Consider the following 22,821-nt stretch of genomic DNA (forward strand, 5'->3'; position numbering starts at 1 on the left):
TATTCTTCATCAGTTGTTACAAATATTCTCCAAGTTATTAAATAGTCTCCTTATTGTCTGATCATATGGATGTGCCATAATTTAACCAGTTCTGAACTACTGGACATATAGGCTTCCCCTCCCCCCTCAATTTTTATATTTTATAAAAGCCTTTAAATAACTCTGCAATGGACTTCTTTAGATTTAGCAACAACCATATTATTTCATAGATGTGACATTTTTATCTTAAAGGATATAAGAAATTTAAGACCACTGACACAAGTTGTCAATTGTCCCTCCGGAAAAGTCATAGCAAATCACACACAACAGCAGAACAGGATTTGCCAGCTCTGTTGATAATTATCTTATATTGCCAATTTAATCAGTGAAATTACTTTAATTTTACATCTATTTGATTATTCAGGATGAACCTTATTTTCTATAATTCTCAGTGTTTTCATCAGGGAAGGACTTGCCTGATTGAAATGCTGGGCCTTTTGGATCTTCGGTTTAGAATGCACTCTGCTTCTCTTCAGCAAATTATGACTGCTTCTCACCTTATGACTGCAAGATTTTCTTCTGCTTCCTACAAGAAGTCTTCTCTGATTGCCTCAGTCTCTTTACTGTTGAAGCTGCCAGGAAGAATGTAGACAGTTGGTTTTACATACATGAAAGGATGGTATGTTTCCCATACACCTCATCTCCCCAAATGAAGAGCGTGTTTCTGTAGTTAAACGGTGTGCCCTCCTACAGTGATTCACTTTGTCCTCTGCATGCCTTATAGTCCATAAACATTTCTGAATGAATGCCAAGAGAAGTCATAATGGCATAATGGGTGGGTAAATCCTGACCTGATGAATGACTCACTTGTGGAGACTGGCACGTGGCTATATCAATAAAAGATTATGGACCAAAAGTCATTGTGAATGTCACTCAGAATTTCTTTTTAGATTGTAATTAACACCAATTTTTCAATTTTCGTAACAGAGGCTAGCAACAACACATTCTGATTTGATAGAAGCCCGATGACTTAAATCTCTCTTACTTATATACACACTTTTCCTCCTAGTCAGAGACAAAGGATTTTTATCCATTTGATACGTGGCATGATTTCCAGTTAATTTTTAATAGAGATTGGACTTTTCTTTCCTTCCTGTTACAGATTGTGCTAATGTCTTGTCAAGCTAGTCTGACAATGTAAATTGTACCTTCATGCTCTCCTTCTCATGTTACCGAGGGGCCAAGCCTTACAACATGAAAAGGCCATTAGCAGAGCACTGGATTGTGTCCGTGGGGAATGTGGAGAAAAGGGCAACCCTTGTTGACATGGTCCTGCTTGCTGGGGTGGTAGATTAAGTGCCTGCAAGTCTCTTAGAGGCCTCATTGGCCTTATGATGACTTATCTCTACACTGGCGTCGTTTGCACCTGTTTTGAAGAAGCAGGGACTAAAGCCTGTCAGTTCTTTGTTCCATCATGTCATTTCTACACTCATTCTGTTCCACTGAATCCAGAAGTAAATGTAGGAGTATTCTTTCACATAGCTCTACACAGCCCCCCCAGTGACAAGAATGGTTACATGAATGACATCAAATCTACTTGCCTTACCTACCTGCTTCAATATTACCAGATGGTGCTTATAGCATGTGTTATATACTATATAGAATACTATACACATATTATATAGAACTATAGTATGTGTTTTACTCATTGAGTAGCTCAGTGAGTCCAACTCTTTGCAACTCCATGGACTGTACAGAATCCTCTGTCCATGGGATTCTCCAGGCAAGAATACTGGAGCGGGTCGCCATGCCCTCCTCCAGGGGATCCACCCCACCCAAGGATTGAACTCAGGTCTCTTGCATTGCAGGCAGTTTCTTCACCACTAGCGCCACTTGGGAAGTCCTGAATATCGTATACAGTCTATCATATATTCTCCCTGTTCTCTCCCATCTTGCAAATATCACCCTATGCCTTCAAACAAATAGATGCCCATCTCCTTCTAGAAATAGTGATTTTGGTTTTTAATCATTGTTTTCCAAATAAAGCCACGGCACTCCCTGAACAGTTGTTCTCTCCATGAGTTACTTAATTAAAAGAGCTCCCCGAAGGCCATTGAAATACCAGAAGAAGAAACTGAAGAACAGAGATTTAATTTTGAATAAATCCTTTATTAAAATGGAAGGAAAGACAATCTGGTCTGTTTCAACTTAGGAGGCTACATTAAAGAACGATGCCTTGTTCCAAAGCAGTGTTTTCAGTGTGGCTTGAAGGCCGCCTACATTAGGATGATTTGGGGAACTTGTGAAATATTTGGGTTCTTGGCTTCACCTCAGACCTACTGAACTCACTGAGGGTGGAGCCTGCATCTGCATTTTAACATCCACCATGCTGGATAAGATGGTAAAGAATCCATCTGCAAAGGCAGGAGACCCAGATTTGATCCCTGGGTTGGGAAGAACCCCTGGAGAAGGGAATGGCTACCCACTCCAGTATTTTTGCATGGAGAATTCCATACCAGAGGAGTCTGGGGGGCTATAGTCTGTGGGGTTACAAAGAATCTGACATAACTGAGTGACTAACACTTTCATTCTGGGTTTCCCAAATGTGAAGAACCTGGGAACATAGAGGTAAATAACCCACCTGCCAATGCAGGAGACATAAGAGATGTGGGGTCGATCCCTGGGATGGAAAGATCACCTGGAGGAGAGCATGAAAACCCACTCCAGTATTCTTGCCTGGTAAATCTCATGGACAGAGGAGCCTGGTGGGCTACAGTCCATGGGATCACAAAGAATTGAACATGACTGAAGTGACTTAGCAGGCACACATGTTGGATAATTTCTTTGTATCCCAAAGTTAGAGAACCAACGCAGGGCTTAATGATTTTCTAGAGGAGAAGTCTGAATATGATATTGCCTTCTAAAATTCTACATGTCAGAGCATTGTTTAATGCCTGCCTCCTCCATTAAGTTGTCAGATCTGTAATGGTAGGGACCAAAGATGTTCTTTTCATTATAGGGGACTGGAATGCAAAAGTAGGAAGTCAGGAAACACCTGGAGTAATAGGCAAATTTGGCCTTAGAGTATGGAATGAAGCAGGGTGGAAATAGATTTAAGGGACAAGATCTGATAGACAGAGAGCCTGATGAACTATGGATGGAGGTTTGTGACATTGTACAGGAGACAGGGATCAAGACCATCCCCGCTGAAAAGAAATGCAAAAAGGCAAAATGGCTCTCTGAGGAGGCCTTGCAAATAGCTGTGAAAAGAAGAGAAGGGAAAAGCAAAGGAGAAAAGGAAAGATATTCCCATCTGAATGCAGAGTTCCAAAGAATAGCAAGGAGAGATAAGAAAGCCTTCCTCAGCCATCAATGCAAAGAAATAGAGGAAAACAACAGAATGGGAAGGACTAGAGATCTCTTCAAGAAAATTAGTGATACCAAGGGAACATTTCATGCAAAGATGGGCTCAATAAAGGACAGAAATGGCATGGATCTAACAGAAGCAGAAGATACTAAGAAGAGGTGGCAAGAATACACAGGAGAACTGTATAAAAAAGATCTTCACGAGCCAGATTATCACAATGGTGTGATCACTCACCTAGAGCCAGACATCCTGGAATATGAAGTCAAGTGGGCCTTAGGAAGCGTCACTACGAACAAAGCTAGTGGATGTGATGGAATTCCAGTTGAGCTCTTTCAAATCCTGAAAGATGACTGTGAAAGTGCTGCACTCAATATGCCAGCAAATTTGGAAAACTCAGCAGTGGCCACAGGACTGGAAAAGGTCAGTTTTCATTCCAATCCCAAAGAAATGCAATGCCAAAGAATGCTCAAGCTACTGCACAGTTGCACTCATCTCACACGCTAGTTAAGTAATGCTCAAAATTCTCCAAGCCAGGCTTCAGCAATATGTGAACTGAGAACTTCCAGATGTTCAAGTTGGTTTTAGAAAAGGCAGAGGAACCAGAGATCAAATTTCCAATATCCGCTGGATCATCAAAAAAGCAAGAGAGTTCCAGAAACACATCTATTTCTGCTTTATTGACTATGTCAAAGCCTTCGACTGTGTGGATCACAATAAACTGTGGAAAATTCTGAAAGAGATGGAAATACCAGACCACCTGACCTGCCTCTTAAGAAACCTGTATGCAGGTGAGGAAGCAACAGTTAGAATTGGACATGGAACAACAGACTGGTTCCAAATAGGAAAAGGAGTACGTCAAGGCTGTATACTGTCACCCTGCTTATTTAACTTATAAGAGTAAATCATGAGAGTACATCATGAGAAACATTGGGCTGGAAGAAGCACAAGCTGGAATCAAGATTGCTGGGAGAAATATCAGTAACCTCAGATATGCAGATGACACCACCCTTATGGCAGAAAGTGAAGAGGAACTAAAAAGCCTCTTGATGAAAGTGAAAGAGGAGAGTGAAAAAGTTGGCTTAAAGCTCAACATTCAGAAAACTAAGATCATGGCATCTGGTCCCATTACTTCATGACAAATAGATGGGAAAACAGTGGAAACAATGGCTGACTTTATTTTGGGGGCTCCAAAATCACTGCAGATGGTGACTGCAGCCATGAAATTAAAATATGCTTACTCCTTGGAAGGAAAGTTATGACCAACCTAGATAGTATATTAAAAAGCAGAGACATTACTTTGCCCACAAAGGTCCGTCTGGTCAAGGGTATGGTTTTTCCAGTGGTCATGTATGGATGTGAGATTTGGACTGTGAGGAAAGCTGAGCACTGAATAATCGATGCTTTTGAATTGTGGTGTTGGAGAAGACTCTTGAGAGTCCCTTGGACTGCAAGGAGATCCAACCAGTCCATCCTAAAGGAGATCAGTCCTGGGTGTTCATTGGAAGGACTGATGCTGAAGCTGAAACTCCAGTACTTTGGCCACCTCATGCAAAGAGTTGACTCACTGGAAAAGACCCTGATGCTGGGAGGGATTGGGGGCAGGAGGAGAAGGGGAAGACAGAGGATGAGATGGCTGGATAGCATCACCGACTTGATGGGCATGAGTTTGAGTAAGTTCCAGGAGTTGGTGATGGACAGGGAGGCCTGGCATGCTGCGATTCATGGGATCCCAAAGAGTCAGACACAACTGTGCAACTGAACTGAACTGAATGACTTCACCCCCATATCTCCAGGGCCCAGCCCAATGCCTGGCCCATTTCATACCTTCTGGATGAGAAACTTAAGGATTCAGGCCCATCTTTATTTTAATAAGTCCTGTAGTTGAGCCTGATTCCTGCTATAGTTTGAGAAGCCCAAGTAAAAGAGAATCTTTTCAGAACAACTACTGGCTTCATAAGAGTAGCAATCTACTTTCCTTTCCCTGCACTCTCCCCTGGCCATTTCAAATGGGATACTCTTTGGTCTGTATGCTACCATATATCTCTTAAGATCAGGATATATTAGATTATAGGCATAGTTTCAATAAAAGAAAATATTATTTCCACTTGACAAAGAGGAGAGTGAGGCACATTGAATGGAGGTGACTTGTGTGAGGCTGATAATGGACAGACTTGGGGTTTAATTCAAAGTCTCTTAGAAACTTATGCCACATTCTTCCTTATTTTTTTTTTTTACTAATTGCCTGTGTGTATGCTCAGTCACTTCAGTTATGTCAAACTCTCTGTGACCCCATGGACTGTAGCCTGCAAGGCTCCTCTGTCCATGCATCAGGCAAGAATACTGGAGTAGGTTGCTACTCCAGGGGACCTTCCTGACCCAGGGATTGAACCTGCATTTCCTGCATTGGTGGGCGATTCTTTGCCAGTGAGTCACATGGGAAGCCCCGCTAATTGCCTAGGTCCCGGCTTGTGTTTCATTGGTCTGCATGAGGACTCTTCAGTGAGTTTTTTAAGGGAGAAATAACACAGTATCTTCTCTCATCACTAATAGCATCACCCTGAGGATATATGCCCTGTAGGACCGAGATCTGAGTAATTTCCTGAAGAGATCATCCAGAAGTGGTCTGGAGGGATTACTGGACTTCCAAGCTGGAGCAGCAGCCTGATTACTGTTAAACTGTCCCCTCTCACATTCACCAAATGGTCCTTAAAAATTATGCATTTTAAAAATTCTGTTGCAGTAACCAAAATAAGTCATGTTTCTACAGACTGGAGGAGATCAGAGTAGACCTAATGGAAGAATATTCATTGTGAATAAATAAATCTCTTGAAGACAGATCTGTGTTTGTTTATTTGTTTTAACTCAGAGTAGCAGCAATGAGTGAGGTAATGCTTGACTGGTCTAGAGAAAAGTAGATCACTAGTCCATATATACTCATTTTGAACTCATGGTTGCATGAATACAAATAACAATGCCATATCAAATATAGAAAGATGAGTGCCATAAGAAGCAAAGGCAAGATACTGCAGAAACACTTAAGAGGGCAAACTGAAGAGGTGTGGGAGTTAAGGAAGGCTTCCTGGAGGTAGTGAGGTTAGGACCTGAAGATTTTATAGGCACAGCTAGCTGGGGAGTGAGCAGCAAGAGAAGTATAGGGCAGAGGTAGGTGTTTCTCTACATATAAAGAGTATATTTCAGAGTCAACATATCTAGGTTTTGTAATTATACTCCAACTTGTCTCTGTTCTTTGGAGAATCAAACCAAAACAGAGGTGTAAGACAGACTTGCCCAGTCATTCAAAGTCTTGGCATCCTCTTAATCGTATTTATCACCACCATCATTATTATAATACTATTATTAGAGAAAATAGGATGGCAGACTATATTAATATTATTAATATAACTATGGACTCTAAATAGGGAGAATGGAAAACCCTTTTTCCTTCTCAGATTCGAAACATCTGGGTTTCATGTCTGATGCCCTACTTAAAGGCACCTTGAAAAACTGTAGTGTATTCAGGAGTAGTAAAGGGAAAATATCTCATATGAGAAATATCTAAAGAACTAGAAGGCTGTGGAGAGGCAGGAGAGCTATCTTTCAACTCCAAAGTGCTATTATTGAGGGAGAATTTCCCTAAGATGTAACTCTAGGCTATCTCCCATGAAATTGCCATGGCACCCCTTAAATTATACATCTCATCAGAGTAAGGACCAAGATTGTCTTACTACTGCTTCCTCAATGCCTGGCACAGTGCCTGGTAGATAATAGATACTCAGTAGATATTTGTTGAAAGAATGAATGACTGGGACAGAAGCAGCCTCAGGCCAACGGAAACTTCTAGGCTCTGTATTATTCCCACCAATTCCAAAGATGACAATTTGGTTGTACTCCTTTTCAACTAGAAATACGGCCCACTTAAAAGATACAAAGCTCATCACATCATTGTGTCTGGTTTCCATGGTGTATCTACAGACAAATCCTTTAAAACACTTAACCAGTGGGTGAGACGCTGTGTCTAATGGTTCTGCAGTACAGCTTGGAGAGTTTATTTTTCACGATCTGTTCTGTGCATCAAAAACCAAAATATACAATTGAAATTGATGCTGAGAAAGTGACACAACTTTTTTTTCAGGTCTGGGAATTGAACCCCTCTGCCTAATCAACTGATAAGTGCCCTGAAATTATGTAAGAGGAAAGAGGGGATAAGTGAAGAGTTTAATCACAGAGCTGATAGGTTTGAAGCACCCCAAGCAGTTTTTTGAGCTCCTTAAGCATCAGAACATCCTTCCAATGGTCTTTGGAGACCACTTAGTACAACATCTTCATTTTTCATATGGGTCAACTTGGGTTCCAAAAAATAGAGAGTCTTTTTCCATTAAAGCATCCTAGTAGTGGCACAGCAGGTGTCTTTACTCAAAGACCTACTTTCTCCACCATGTACTGCCACTTTCCTGCTATTCTTTTTTTTCCATCTGTGGCCAGCTCAGCATTCATCTTCCTCTAAAAATCAAAGGGCTAAAACATTAGACTGACTTTCTTCACTTTCCTCCACCAGGAATCAAGTCCTTCTCAGCTACCTCTTTTCATATGCAGCCTATAGCAGATTTTTCCCCCCTTACCTTCACTTTGGATTTTCTTTTTCACTAAAGTGGTCTGTTTAACTAGTAATGATCATGTACATCTTGGCATTCTGACAGCCTAAAGCAAAATAACAGATACAGGAAAAACAATTGGAGGGGAGCACTCTAAAGATCTGGACTTTCAAAGAATAAGGAAACACTCTACTGACTTTTTGTTCAGTTTCCTAAGATGAAGACATTTAAATATGTAAAATACAATACTTATCTTAGACAGCTGCTCATTTATGAGACTTTTAGCACTAGCCATCCAGATTTGAGTTTTCAAAACTGAATGATTGATGCTTTCTTTAATCTCAGCATTTCATATTCATTGTATGAATACTTATTCCTAACTAGATCTAGATGGCAGGTTGAATGATTTGAAGACTAGAAAGCTTCTCCATTCAAGATTATATTTTCATTGGCCTATTAAACAATCTAGACTTAGACAGATATTCCTTTTCATGAAGGCATTTGTCTTCAGGGATCTCCTTTAGAATACAGCTAGGACTGGCACAACCAAGGTACTAGGAGTCATCAAATATTGAATTCTAGGTGAGGGAAACCCGGGTTTGATCCCTGGGTTGGGAAGATTCCCTGGAGAAGGAAATGGCAACCCACTCTAGTATTCTTGTCTGGAGAATACCATGGACAGAGGAGCCTGGTGGGCTACAGCCCATGGGGTTGCAAAGAGTCGAACATGACTGAACAACTAACACTTCACCAGTTTTTACCTTGAAAATCTGAAAATATAATTCCCCTCATTAATGGGAAGCAAGGCAGATAAATTTGATACATGCAAACTTGGAACATATGTCATATTGACAGTGAAGGAAGCAGGGAACATGGGGATCACAGCACAGGAAACCTGACTAAGGCAAGAAGAGTTATGAGATCCTTTAATAAAACTTAAATTTCTCCCTTATTTTGCACAGGGACAGACTAGATAGGAAAACTGCATTTTTGAAAAGTTTACTTCACTCATCTGTTTACTTTTTATGACTTTGTTTTAGAATCATTGTCTTTTTTAATTGGAGTATGATTGCTTTGCTATATCATGTTAATTACTTCTGTACAATGAAGTGAATCAGCTAGACATTTATTCCCTCCCTCTTGGACCACCCCTGCCCAGCATCCTACCTGCCTAGGTCATCACAGAGTACCGAGCTGAGCTTCCTGTACTATACAGCAGCTTCCTATTAGCTATATATTTTATACATGGTAGTGTATATCTCCTAATCCTAGTCTCCCAATTTCTCCCACCCTCCCTTACCCTCGTGATGTCCATATGTCCATTTTCAACATCTGTGTCTCTATTCCTACCCTGGAACTAGGTTCATCTGTACTCACACCAGGCAGAATGGCCATTGTCAAAAAATCTACAAAAAATAAATGTTGGAGAGAAGGAAATTCTCTTGCACTGTTGGTGGGAATGTAAATTGGTATACTCCCTAGGGAGAACAGTATAGAGTTTCCTTAAAAAATTAAAAATAGAACTACCACATGACCCAGCAACCCCACTACTGGGTACATATCTCAGAAAACCATAAGTTAAAAAGACATATGTACCTCATCTATTTGCTTTTTTTAACCAAACTCTTCATGAACAACTAAAGTTAAGATGTGCTTACTTAGTAGCTAAGTCATGTCTGACTCTTTGCGACCCTTTGAACTATAGCCCACCAGGCTTCTCTGTCCATGGGATTTCCCAGGCAAGAATACTGGATTGGGTTATGATTTTCTCCTGCAGGGGATCTTCTCATTCCAGGGATCAAACCCATGTCTCCTGCATTGCAGGCAGATTCTTTACCCCACTGAGCCACCCAGGAAGCCCATAAAGTTAAGATACTTGATTCTAGAATTCAAGTTTTTAACTGTTTCACTCTGTTCTCTTCTGAAGGAGCCCCAGATGGAAACATCTGGTCCCAAAAGTCTTCTGCTGGGTTTTTTTAAAAAATAAAAACCTCTCTTGAAAACAAAACAAAACAAAAAATCCCCTCCACAAACCCTAAGCTCAAGCCACTGTTTTAGCTTTATTTGGGCAATTTGATTTTTTAGTCCAATCAAGCAAGTGATGAGGTTGTATTGAGTTGAGAGGTAGCCTTATCTTAGCTTCCTGAAGTCTAATACTAGGATAAAAACTTCTCATCTAGATCAAAGCTTTCCAGCAAAGTCTGTCTCCAAGAGAGAACAGTTGCTTATCTTGCATGAAGACAGTGCGGGGCAGGGTGTAAGCACTGTCTCCACAGGTTAACGCTGATGGAGTAGTTCCTCTTACTTTCTCTCTCAGGTTATCTTTGGTCTTCTCATCTCACTCTTCATTTGGGGTGTTTTTGTGTCCAAATGTTTATAAGAAATTGACACTGGTTTTCTGGGCATTTGGCCCAGGTTTTCTAGAGTTTGGTTTCCTACCTCAGAGGTGATTCCAGATATCACTCTTAGAGATGAACACATTGGTGACTGTTGTATTCATTAGTGCAAAATGTATTTCAGTTGGGGAGAAGAGATCTTTAACTTAGGTGCCTCCAAAGATGATAGGGAAAGGGCTACCCTAAAAACTGAGAGTGCTGAAAGATGAGACAAACCAATAAATCTTTGGCATTGCCATAAAAAAAGCTTGTTCCTCATATTTGCTTTGCAATAAGAGCTTGGTTTCAGTTTGAAAGCTATTCAGCCTTGACGTTTGAAATAATAACATTTTATGCTCAAATCTGTTTACAAGTCACAAATCATACTGGTAAATATTCATGGGCCATTTTCTTTTGCTTCAGAGAAAAGTATGGAGAGAAGAAAAACACCTTATGGGGTCAGAGCTTGGAGTGTGGTGGGAGATAAACCAGAATTGAAAGGGACACGTGTACCCCAATGTTCATCACAGCACTGTTTATAATAGCCAGGACATGGAAGCAACCTAGATGCCCATCAGCAGACGAATGGATAAGAAAGCTGTGGTACACATACACAATGGAATAACGCTCAGCCATTAAAAAGAATACATTTGAATCAGTTCTAATGAGGAGGATGAAACTGGAGCCCATTATACAGAGTGAAGTAAGCCAGAAAGAAAAACACCAATACAGTATACTAACGCATATATATGGAATTTAGAAAGATGGTAATGATAACCCTGTATGCGAGACAGCAAGAGAGACACAGATGTATAGAACAGTCTTTTGGACTCTGTGGGAGAGGGCAAGGGTGGGATGATATGGGAGAATGGCATTGAAACATGCAAATTATCATATGTGAAACAAATCGCCAGTCCAGGTTCGGTGCGTGATACAGGGTGCTCGGGGCTGGTGCACTGGAATGACCCAGAGGGATGGGATGGGGAGGGAGTTGGGAGGGGGGTTCAGGATGGGGAACACATGTACACCCATGGAAGATTCAAGTCAATGTATGGCAAAACCAATACAATGTTGTAAAGTAAAAAAAAAAAAAAAAAAGATTGAATATCAGCAGAGTTAAGTTGGAAGTAAATTTGGGTTACCATTTGTGGATTCTGGTTGAAAAAATAACCTCAAGCCTTAAAGATGAATGATGCTAGGGAAAGGCAAAGTCCAACTTTATGGCCCTAGTCCAAACACACACAGGCCAGGATGCTAGAAAACTGCCAGCAATGGTGTCACATACAATATCTTCTCTTGCACTGTGTAGAATGATTTAGAATTTAACAATCATGTGCATGTATATTTTGCTACATGATACTATGACATGTATTATTATCCCCATCTCACAGATGAAAAAACTGATGTTAATTTTAAATGACTTGCACATGTTTATAAGACCAATAACTCAAAAAATACTGGACCTGGATCCCAGATCCATTGGCTTCTGGTCTAGGACTCGTTCAGGTATGTCTTATTCAGGATTTGGATTAAGATACCTTTTCCTCTGGTAGATTTTCTGTCTACAATCCAAAACCTGGATTGTAAACATCTTTGGGTTCAAAAAAAAAAATACCTTACAACAGCCTAGGTCTCATCACAGTGACTTGTAACGAATTATTACCTTGATTTTATTTTTCACTGGACAATAAACTCCATGAGAAAAGTGACTAGTTTACCATACTAATTACAACACACTGGGCCTGGTAGGAAAATGTTTCTTATGTCTCTGTGAAGTGAACTGAATTCCAACAGCTATTTTGCCAAAACTGGAAGGATAGTAAAGATCTGACTTTTAGACTGACAAGTTCCAAGTCTGTTTCGAATGGGTGTTTTCAAGGAAAGGTGCTGCCCTCTTGAAAATCTCATTACAGATGCCCAAGAGAGAACTGGAAAATTCTTCCTAACAGAGACCATGGCCTTAGGAATTACCCCATTTCAGTCTCATTTGAAGGGCATTTCTACCCAGTTGTAAATTCCAGATGGCAAAGGAATGAGGAATCCTAAAATTTCTCTGGGTACACAGAACCTTTCCTGTTGTTTTCTCACCAGTGCCCACACACCTGCAGATGAAGATCTGGAAGTCTGACTCTCTAGAGAAGCTGGATCTGTTTTCCAAAGCAGCCATCCTCTGCCAGGCAGATAACCGTGATGATAAGGTTGACAGAGCTACCAAATGATGTCTCATCATTCCAGATGAGAAGGAGTAAACGCTAAGGGAAAATAAACAGTGAAAAGGTCCATTTAAAACCCATAACCTGTGTAATTCAAAATTGGAAGTGGGACTTAGGATCTCACTCTCCTTTGAAAATTTGTAAACCCTGCCCTACTTCTGTGAGATTCTCCAACGTGCTGGCATAGCCAGAGTTGGCTAGACTCCTAGGTGCAACGCAGAGTCCATCTGTTTGGTCACTCTGTCTGATGTGGATTTAGAGAGTGAATTGTGTATATGGGACATATTCCAGATAAATCTGAATTTCCTAAATATATTGAAAATGTGGTTGTGAGTTCTAAGAGAGATTCCCACTGTACTTGGTCCCCACCACTCAATTTTTTCAGATCATATACAACAGAGGTTTAAAGGAACATGGAATGTACACTGCTGTAAGGCTGATGAGTCTAGGTTAGCAAAATGCCTGGCTTAGAGAAGGTATTTAATAACCATGTCTTTAATAATAATAATAATAGTATGGTTTTACTATTTCTATGTATCAGGTGATATATTAAGTACTATATTTCCCACCTCTCCTCTCTCTCTCACTCTCCCCAATCCTTCCTTCCCTTCTTTGTAGTTCCATTAATATTCATGGAGTTCCCTACACACATCAGGTACTCTTCTAAGAGCCAGGGCTATGCTAGTGAACAAGTGACATCATGTACCTTAAATTCTATTTGGAGGGATACTAATAATAATCAAGTAGACAAACAATACAACTTCAGAGAGTGATACAGAACAGAGTAATATGAGATAGTGACCTGGGGATGAAAGATTACTTTCCTTTGCATGTACATGAAAAACTACTCTAAGGGAGGGACACTTTGACATTCTTTTGGTGGGTAAGAAAGAATTTTCCATGTAACAATCTGTGGTGGAAGTTTTCTAGGCAGACATTTCTAGAACATTTCAAGACAAGTGTCCCAGATGATCCAGTCTTGTTTGTGGGATAGAAAAGAGTCAGCATCTCTGGAGCAAGATGCACAATGGGAGAGAGTCATTTGGACACAAGGTTGGAGAGGAAAGCAGATGGCAGATGACTGTAGAGATGTGGTGTGTGTGCATGTGTGCTCAGCTGCTCGGTCGTGTCTGACTCTTTGTGACCCCATGTTCTATAGGCTTTCAGGCTCCTCTGTCCATGGAATTTTCCAGGCAAGAATACTGAAGTGGGTTGCCATGCCTTCCTCCAGGGGATCAAACCCATGTCTTCTGTGTCTCCTGCATTGGCAGACAGATTCTTAGCAGAGCCAAACAAATCCACCTTAAGTGCTATTTGTATCCCCACTGCACCACCTGGGAAGCCTTGAAGAGATGTTGTAGGCCATGGCAAATAACACTTCAATGCATTATCTTCTTCAACCACCACAATAACCCTACAATGCTGTTTGTATCCCCATTTACAGAAGAGAATAATGAGACATAGACAACTGATGTAGCATGGTCAGGGTCACATCACTGGCAAGTGGCAGAGTCCATATTTGAAACCAGGCAACCTGGCTTCAAAACTCAAAGCACAAGTCCCACCATAAATCCAGACATATTCATCATCATCTTAGAATTGTCCCCTTCCCCACATCCAACTACTCATCAATCCAAGTTCTGATCAGCATCACAGAGCACTCAGTACTGGCATGGATACACAAATCAGAGCCAAACAAACCCAGCTTAAGGTCTCAGCTCTGCTTTGATGGGCTATGTGATCTGGGAAAGTCATCTAATTCATTATGGCTTTTGTTTTCTCATCTGTGAAATGAGACTAATAATAGTAGTTTCCTCCAAGATCCCCTGGAGGAGCGCATGGCAACCCACTCCAGTATTCTTGCCTGGAGAATCCCTTGGACAGGGGAGTCTGGCAGGTGACGGTCCATAGGGTCACAAAGACTCGGACACAATTGATGCAACTTAGCCTGCACACACGCATATGCTTTTTAGGGTGTTGTGAGATTACAGTGATATCACAACTGCACAGTCTAAGTCTTCAATACATTCTTAACCTCAAACCAAACCAAATCCCTACCACATGTATCATTTAACACAATTCATCTGTCCTTTCTCTCTCCTTCCCCACTGTTACCCTGGTTGCAGATCTCTGCTATTACCATCTAGCCCTTCTGACTCAGACTCCTCATATAGAGTCAGAAAGTTGCATTTTAACACACTCTTCAATTGTTTCTATGCAAGCCAGAGTTTAAGACCATTGAAATAGACCATCAACCAAGATACAAGTGGATCTTAGTGGATCTCAGTGTCAGACTCAGACACTGCAACTGTATTTGCAAATATTCAGTGTTAGGGTTAATTGGGATTTGAGGTCTTTTTTGATGTATTTTGATGACATGACAGTTAAGAGTTTGGGTAGTACATGAATATTGCCCTGCTCACACCCATTTCCCACGTTCTCCTGCTCTTTCAATATTCCCATGTGAATTATATGCAAGAGATAGAGCCAAATGGTATTTAAAGTACAATATGTAGCATCTCAGCACACAATTATGGTAAAGGTTAATCTGATTTGCCTGTTTAGGTTCAACTGCTAACATTTAATTCAAATGTTGATATATTATTTCAAATGTAATATTTAATTTCAAATTTAATGTATAACCACAAACTCATTATCTTTTCCTCTAAATTTGCTCCTTCAATAACCTTTCCCACTTTGGAAAAATCGTATCTGTCCTTCCAATTTCTCAGATTGAAAACTTGGAGAAGTCAGTTCCTCTTCTATCTTTTTCATGACCCACATCAACAAACCGTGTTGACTTTATCTTCCAAACATGCCCAGGATATGACTTCTCAGTCACTCTGCTCCCATCACCTGAAACTGAACCATCACCATCTTTGGTCTGGGGTACTGCAAGAGCCACCTTACAGGTTTCGTTGTTTCCACCTTTGCAGTTCCAGAACTCTCTTTTTAAGAGAGCAGCCAAAGAACCCTTTAGAAACATAAACCAGCAAGGTATCTGTGGTAGAGTGAACAGTGAAAAGAAAAAAAAAGTGAAAGTGTTAGTTGCTCAAGCGTGTCTGACTCTTGCAACCCCATGAACTCTAGCCCACCAGACTCCTCTGTTCATGGAATTCTTCAGGCAAGAATACTGGAGTGGGTTGCCACTCCCTTCTCCAAGGGATCTTCCCAACCCAGGGATCAAACTCGTCTCCTGCATTACAGGCAGATTCTTTACTGTCTGAGCAACCAGGGAAGTCTAGAGAGAACAATGGCTTCCCACGTGTGGCCAGATCCTAACCCCCAGAACCTATGCATGTTGCTTTATATGGCAAAAGAGATGCCACAGGTACAATTAAGTTAAAGATTTTGAGATGAGATTATCTCGGGGGAGGAGGTCTGATGTAACTACATGGGTCCTTATAAGTGGATGCTTGAACAGAGTTAAAGGAGAAATAATGTGATGATGAAAGCAGAGATTGCAACAACATGCTTTGAAGATGGAATTAGGGGCCAGAAGTAAAGGAATGCAGGTGACCCCTAGGCCCTGAGAAAGGCCAGGAAACAAAGTCTCTTCTCCCAGCCTCCGGAAGGAACCATCCCAGTGACACCTTGACCTCAGTCCAGTGAAACTAATTGCAGACTTCTGACTTCCAGAATTACAAGAGAATAAGTCTGGGTTGTTTCAAGCTGTTAAACTCATGGTCATTCGTAACAGCAGCAATAGGCGCTGAAGACAGCACCCTCTTCATTTCCGCTCATCCTGAGTCAAATCCAAAGCCATCACAAGGACCTACAGGGTCCCATACCATCTGTTCCCCACCATCCACCTTGTGACTCAGACCTCACCTCCTATGAGCCTCCCTTTGGCTCACTCTTTCCAGCCACTTGGCCTCCTTGCTTCAAACACTCAGACGTGCCCTCTGCTCTTTGCCTTTACTTTTACATACCTGGCCTGCTCTTTTCCCCAAATAGTCACATGATTTGATCCTCTCTTCCTTGGGTGTCACTCACCTGTCTCCTCAGTGGGGCTTTCCTCACAACACTACTTGAAATCAGAATGCATCTCCTTTGAACCCTTCTATTCCTTATATCACTTGCCTCCTTTATTTTTTCCAAAGAACTTACAACCATCTGATGAAGTCTAGTTTGACTCACTTACTTACTAGAATGAAAGGTCTATTTTTCATTGGTCTGTGCAGCACTACAAGCCCATGACTTCCATGATGCTCGCACATAGTAGGTATTATTTAGTTAATCGGAAGAAATTTAGTGAATGAGATGCTAACCCAGTGCAATGTCTGGCACGACTTGCATGCATGCACACATGCTAGCATGCAGGCAAAGTGATGGTAGGGCTCCAAGGAGAATCCTGACTCAGCTGAGGGAGTGTATTCATGAAGTTTGAGAAAAGGAGAGGCAGATGACATGTCCTGCCAAACACAAGTCCTGTTTGACTTACAACTAACCTGTGTGTAGTGGATAGCAATGGAGAAAGGAGCAGGATATGGGTTAAGGTCTTTTAATGCCATGGCCCTATCCATGAATATCCATTAATAATTCTTGATTGCTGACCAATTATGTTAGAAATTCTGCCCCCGTCCCACCATTCCCTTGAAAGGAGACCTGGAAAGACAGTGGATAGAGACAAGAGCTAAAATTTCTTTCCCCTATATTAAGCTATTTTTAAGATACACGTACACCCATGACTGATTCATGTCAATGTATGGCAAAACTACCACAATATTGTAAAGTAATTAGCCTACAATTATAATAAATATATTGATTTAAAAAAAGAAAGTCTATAGAAGTGATTTAATGAGGAAACCATCAATTTCCAAACTTTCTGTCAATGACAGACAATGATCCATGAGAAAATGTAGCTTCCTTTTCATCATAAGGATGTGTTCTGTGCAAGTTACAAGGTCATCTGTTAGCAACAGCATGATGCACTAGACTACGGACACATCACACTGTATAAATGCAAGGGAAATTGACACCACGGGGACCCAAACCACGGACAAAACTCAAAGCAGAAGCCTGGCTAGAGCGGCTGCAGGGGTGACAGATAGTCTAGCTCACAGGCCAGTTCTAAAGTAATTGACTGAAGCTCTACGTTCTCTTCCAGAGCAATAGGAGAGAGTGCTGTTATGCTGACTTAGTGATACTGGCCATGAGCATAGGAAAGTGACACGTGTCACAGTCTTGCTTGCTTTAGATGAGAGAATGTATTTTAGAGTTTAGAATTTGCAAGACAAATTCAAATTCAAATTCAAATGGCAACCACTGGGTACCTTCCCTTTCTCATCCTCGGATTGCCACCTCTGCCTAAGTCAGGAAGGGAGAAAGCAAGTTAGAAAGAGGTTAAAGGTCTGGTTAAACCTGCACAGTTCATGTATGAAGCAGCCTAAAGTCCCAAAGTTTCCAGCAATTCTGGTTATCATTAAGCAATGGCATGTGACGCACTGAGGAATAGGTACTCACAGGACAGAACTGTGAGTGTGTGGAAGCTTCCGTGGATGAACAAAAGTCTGTTTTCCTCATCTTGATTGATCATTTCTCACCACATGTGTTATTTATTAGAAAATGGCTCACTAGCCACCAAACAGGTGATCGTTATTGATAAGACAAGATAAGACAAGAAAACAAAACTTGTTTTCTTGGAAGGAAAACAACCAGGCATGCAGAAAAGCAGGCTGCCACTAACCTTCTCATCACCATAGTGGATTGCCCAATCCGTTCTGCTCTCAAAGTTGGCTTTGAGTCAGCCTCCTTTGGAAACCTGCTGATTGTGTTACAAATACGAGTTTGACATGGAGCAGATGAGGAATTTTCAAAACACATGTTCAGTGAAGAGGGAGGTCACAGCTTAAGTGAAATCAATGTGGGCTCTTGGCCTGGCTCAGATCAAAAGACCTGGGGAGTAAAATCCCCTGGAAGGCCATGTAAATACACCTGCTAATAACCTTACTTTCCCTCATCAACCTCCAGGTCTTCAGAGGTTTCTGGTTATGCGGGCTCTTCCTCAGGTACTGCCATCATCTTTCAGGGTTTTGGCCTCTGATAGCATCCTCAAATATTTTTCATCCTACCCATCATCTCTCTGCCCTGACACTGTCTTGTGGATAATCCTGGCAGCTGGCCCCACACAATGCTGCTCTTGGTAACTGCAGAGCATTTGGAGGTAGAATCTTTTCCTGCAGCTTTTATCCCTGATGGTGGGGAGACTGTATGCCAGGTGACACCAGGTAGAACAGATGGCCTCACTTTTTGCCTGGTTCCAATTTAAAGTCAAGTTCTTTCCCTCTGATGTCATGTATATCAAAAGTCACTCCTCCTAAGCAATGATATTTACTTAGATTAATTATTGCTGAACTCAGGTTTGCATTGAAAGGCAATTTAGATGTCATTAAATTTTTTAAATGAAGTTTTTTCTATAAATTAAAAAGGTATATGCTAAAATATATTCTAAAACTGTCAGAAAGGCACAAAATAAAAGATAAAGTCTCTCCTCTCTCACCTCTCCTAAAGGACACTGATAAACTTTCTTGCATATCCAGTCAGAAATATATTTATACCAATATTTTTATACAGCTATACTTCTTCTAATTCCCAGAATTGAGGTAACACACTATATACTGTTCCTCACTCAGCTTTCTATTTTTATTAACAATTTATCTTAGAGATAGTGTCATATAAGCAATATAATTTTATACTCTAATATTTTTACTGAAAATATGCTATTTCATCACATAATGTACCAAGATTTATTTTATTAGGATCCCATAGATGGACATCTGGGTTATTTCTGGTAGCTATTGCTACAAAGCAATTACAGAAACTGAGGGGGACTTATTCCTGCACTTGGCCCACTTCTGCTTACCTCTAATAGCTTTGTTGACTCCGTTCTCTTCCGTGTGTGTGGGTGCTTAGTCGCTCACTGGGTTCGACTCTTTGCAACCCCAGGCTCCTCTGTCCATGGGGATTCTCCAGGCATGAATACCAGAGTGGGTTGCTGTGCCCTCCCCCAGGGGATCTTCCTAACCCAGGGATCGAACCCAGGTCTCCCGCATTGCAGGTGGATTCTTTACCATTTGAGCCACCACAGAAGCCCGCTCCTCTTCCATAGCTCCTAGCAATTCTCCAGTAACTTAACACCGCTTTATTTTCTTTCTAGAATTTGGTACGTCTAAGATAATCCATCTATTTCTTACATCTTACTTCCTGTCCTCCCAAACTAGACAATTAAGTGCAATAAAAGTAGATATTGATTTCTTCTTTACCTTTGTATTACCAGCACCTAGAACAGTGCATGGCATATAGTGGGTGCTAAATAAATACTTAAACAAAATGAACCTCAACAAATTTGGTAGAATGAATTTTCCTGAATGGAACCAAAACCTACAATGCAAACTGAAAAAAAGCAAAAAGAAAATTTATCTCATGAACCTGAAAGCCTAGCCATGTGGCAGGTTCTTTTGATCAGTGTCTCAATAATGTCACCAAGGACCCAAATTCTTCTCTTCTTTTTATTCTGTCATCCTCAGCCTGGACTTCATTTTATGGATGGTTATGTGCCTAAAAATGACTGTTGGATTTACATGCATTGCTGGCAGATATGATAACAGCCAGAGGAAGAAGGTAAACTATTCCTCTATGTGTTTCATTTATTGGCCAGTTAGGTCACACGCACATTTCAGAATCACTCATCAAGGGATGTGGAATCTGGCCTGGCTTAGACTAATATTACACCTTGAGTGAAACTGAAATAAAGTCATTCATAAATGTGCATTGCACTTGAGTTATGGAGTCAGACTGAGACAAGCTGGGGCCTGGGGCCCTTTGCTGCAATTCTTGTTCCTGGACATACTTCTCCTTGAGCTACAAAATACGAAGAGGCTACATGGAACTAAAAATAACTGCATGCATGCACAGATGGGGCAAATTCTGGACCAAAAGATCCAAAAAGGCAAAAAACCCAACTATCATTTCAGAAGAGTTGGGAGTAACAAAAAATTGGGTGTCAGGAGCAAAAGCAGGGTACTGCACATGCCCCCTGCACTTAAGAGCACAAATGAGTGGGCAATCTACCCATGCCACCCCTCTGGCTGAGCCCTGGACACACCCCTACCTTCACCCCATAAAAGGAAAGAGCAAGGAAACCTGCAACTGGCGCAGGAGCCCCAAGAAAGCCTTGCCTAAATTTCTTGTCTGTCATCTCATCAATTTCTACTGACGGGGGAAGGCCCTGGTCAGTATCAGAACCAACAGCCCTGGTATTCCTGGATTCTAAACCTAGCCACTGGCAAGGTAGCAGTTAATTATACCTGAATGCAGCCATGAAATTTAAAGGTGGTTGCTCCTTGGAGAAAAATCTATGACAAACTTAGTGCATTAAAAAGCAGAGACATCACTCTGCCAACAAACGTCCATATAGTCAAAGCTATGGTTTTTCCAGTAGCCATGTATGGATGTGAGAGTTGGACCATAAAGAAGTTTGACAGCTAAAGAATTGATGCTTTCAAACTGTGGTGCTAGAGAAGACTCTTGAGAGTCCCTTGGAAAGCAAGGATATCAAAGCTGCCAATCCTAAAGGAAATCAACCCTGAATATACAGCAGAAGGACTGATGCTGAAGCTGAAGCTCCAATACTTTGGCCACCCAATATGAAGGGATGACTCACTGGAAAAGACCCTGATGCTGGGAAAGATTAAGGGGAGGAGGAAAAGGGGGCAACAGAGGAGAGATGGCTGGATGGTATCATCAACTCAATGGACATGAGTTTGATCAAACTCAGGGAGATAGTGAAGGACAGGGAAGCCTGGTGTGCTGCAGCCCATGGGATCATGAAGAGTTGGACATAATGACTGAACACCAACAACAAGCAAGTGGGATCACAAGAAGGGGTAGAAGGATAGAACTGGGGAACTGAAGGAACTAAACTGATCCATAATAATATTAAACATTTTCTGTTTTGTAGGCGAAAATACGTATTTTCAGAGTAAGTTCCTTTGGGGGACAACTTTCCTTTCAAAGTCTGGGTTTACAAATATATGTGACTAAAATCAGTGGCTTGTTTAGGGTGGAGTGTGCATTTTTAGTTGCTCAGTAGCCCTTCAGGAAGGCTGTGTGCACATGGGTTTCACCGCAGGCCAAGGCAGCTCACAGGGAAAACCAAGATCCTGCTGGTTCTAAATATGTCACATAACTGCACCAGGCTCATCACTTCCACTCATGCACATTCAGCTGGCGCTCCCTTCTTCTCCTGCCTGGACCAACGTGCTACCTGTGGGGAAGGCTCCTCCCAGGGTCTTGGCCTTCTCTTTTCTCCCATCAGTTCATTCTCCCCAAAGCAGCTGAGGGAGCTTTTGAAAATTAATCATCATTTCCCTGGCTCAAATGCTCACATAGCTTTTCACCTCGCTCAGAATAAAACACATTCCCCTTTTGGCAAAGGATCAATCAGGAGTTTGGGATTAATATATACACATTATACACACTACTATCTATAAAATAGATGCTGTGTAGCATAGGGAACTTCACTCACTGTTTTGTGATAACCTATAAAGGAAAAGAATCTGAAAAAGAATATATATATGTGTATATATATATATATATATACACACACACATATTCTATGAACATATACACACACACACACACACGTGTGTGTATATATATATATGTGTGTGTATATGACTGAATCACTTTGCTATACACCTAAAACACATTGCAATCAACTATACTTCAATAAAAAAATAAAATTGCAAAAACTGTATCTATAAAAATTTTATCTAAAATATATATCTCCAAAATTTACAAAAAGGCTCATGTGGCTCAATGTCAAACAACAACAACAACAACACAATGCAATGAGAAAATGTGCAGAAGACCTAAACAGACATAAATGCAATTCAAAACTACAATGAGATATCATCTCACACCACTCAGAATGGCTACCATCAAAAAACCTACAAACAATACGTGATGGAGACGGTGTGGAGAAAACCAAACCCTTCTGTTATTGGGAATGTGAATTGGTTTAGTCACTACAGAGAAAAGTGTTCAGGTGCCTTAAGAAACTAAAAATATAGCTATCCTATGATATAGCAATCTTGCTCCTGAGCATATATCCACAGAAAAACATGGATCAAAAGGATACATGCACCACAATGTTCATAGCAGCACTGTTTACAATAGCCAAGACATGGAAGCAAACTAAATGTCTGCCTGGCAGAAGATGGCTGCTGGAAAATAGATACAGCTTTGCTAGAAAGTCAGACCTTCCTCTTCTGCAGGTGTGTGGGTGTTGA

The sequence above is a fragment of the Muntiacus reevesi genome, chromosome 1 (assembly GCF_963930625.1).
Source record: "Muntiacus reevesi chromosome 1, mMunRee1.1, whole genome shotgun sequence".
In the NCBI taxonomy this organism is placed as follows: Eukaryota; Metazoa; Chordata; class Mammalia; order Artiodactyla; family Cervidae; genus Muntiacus; species Muntiacus reevesi.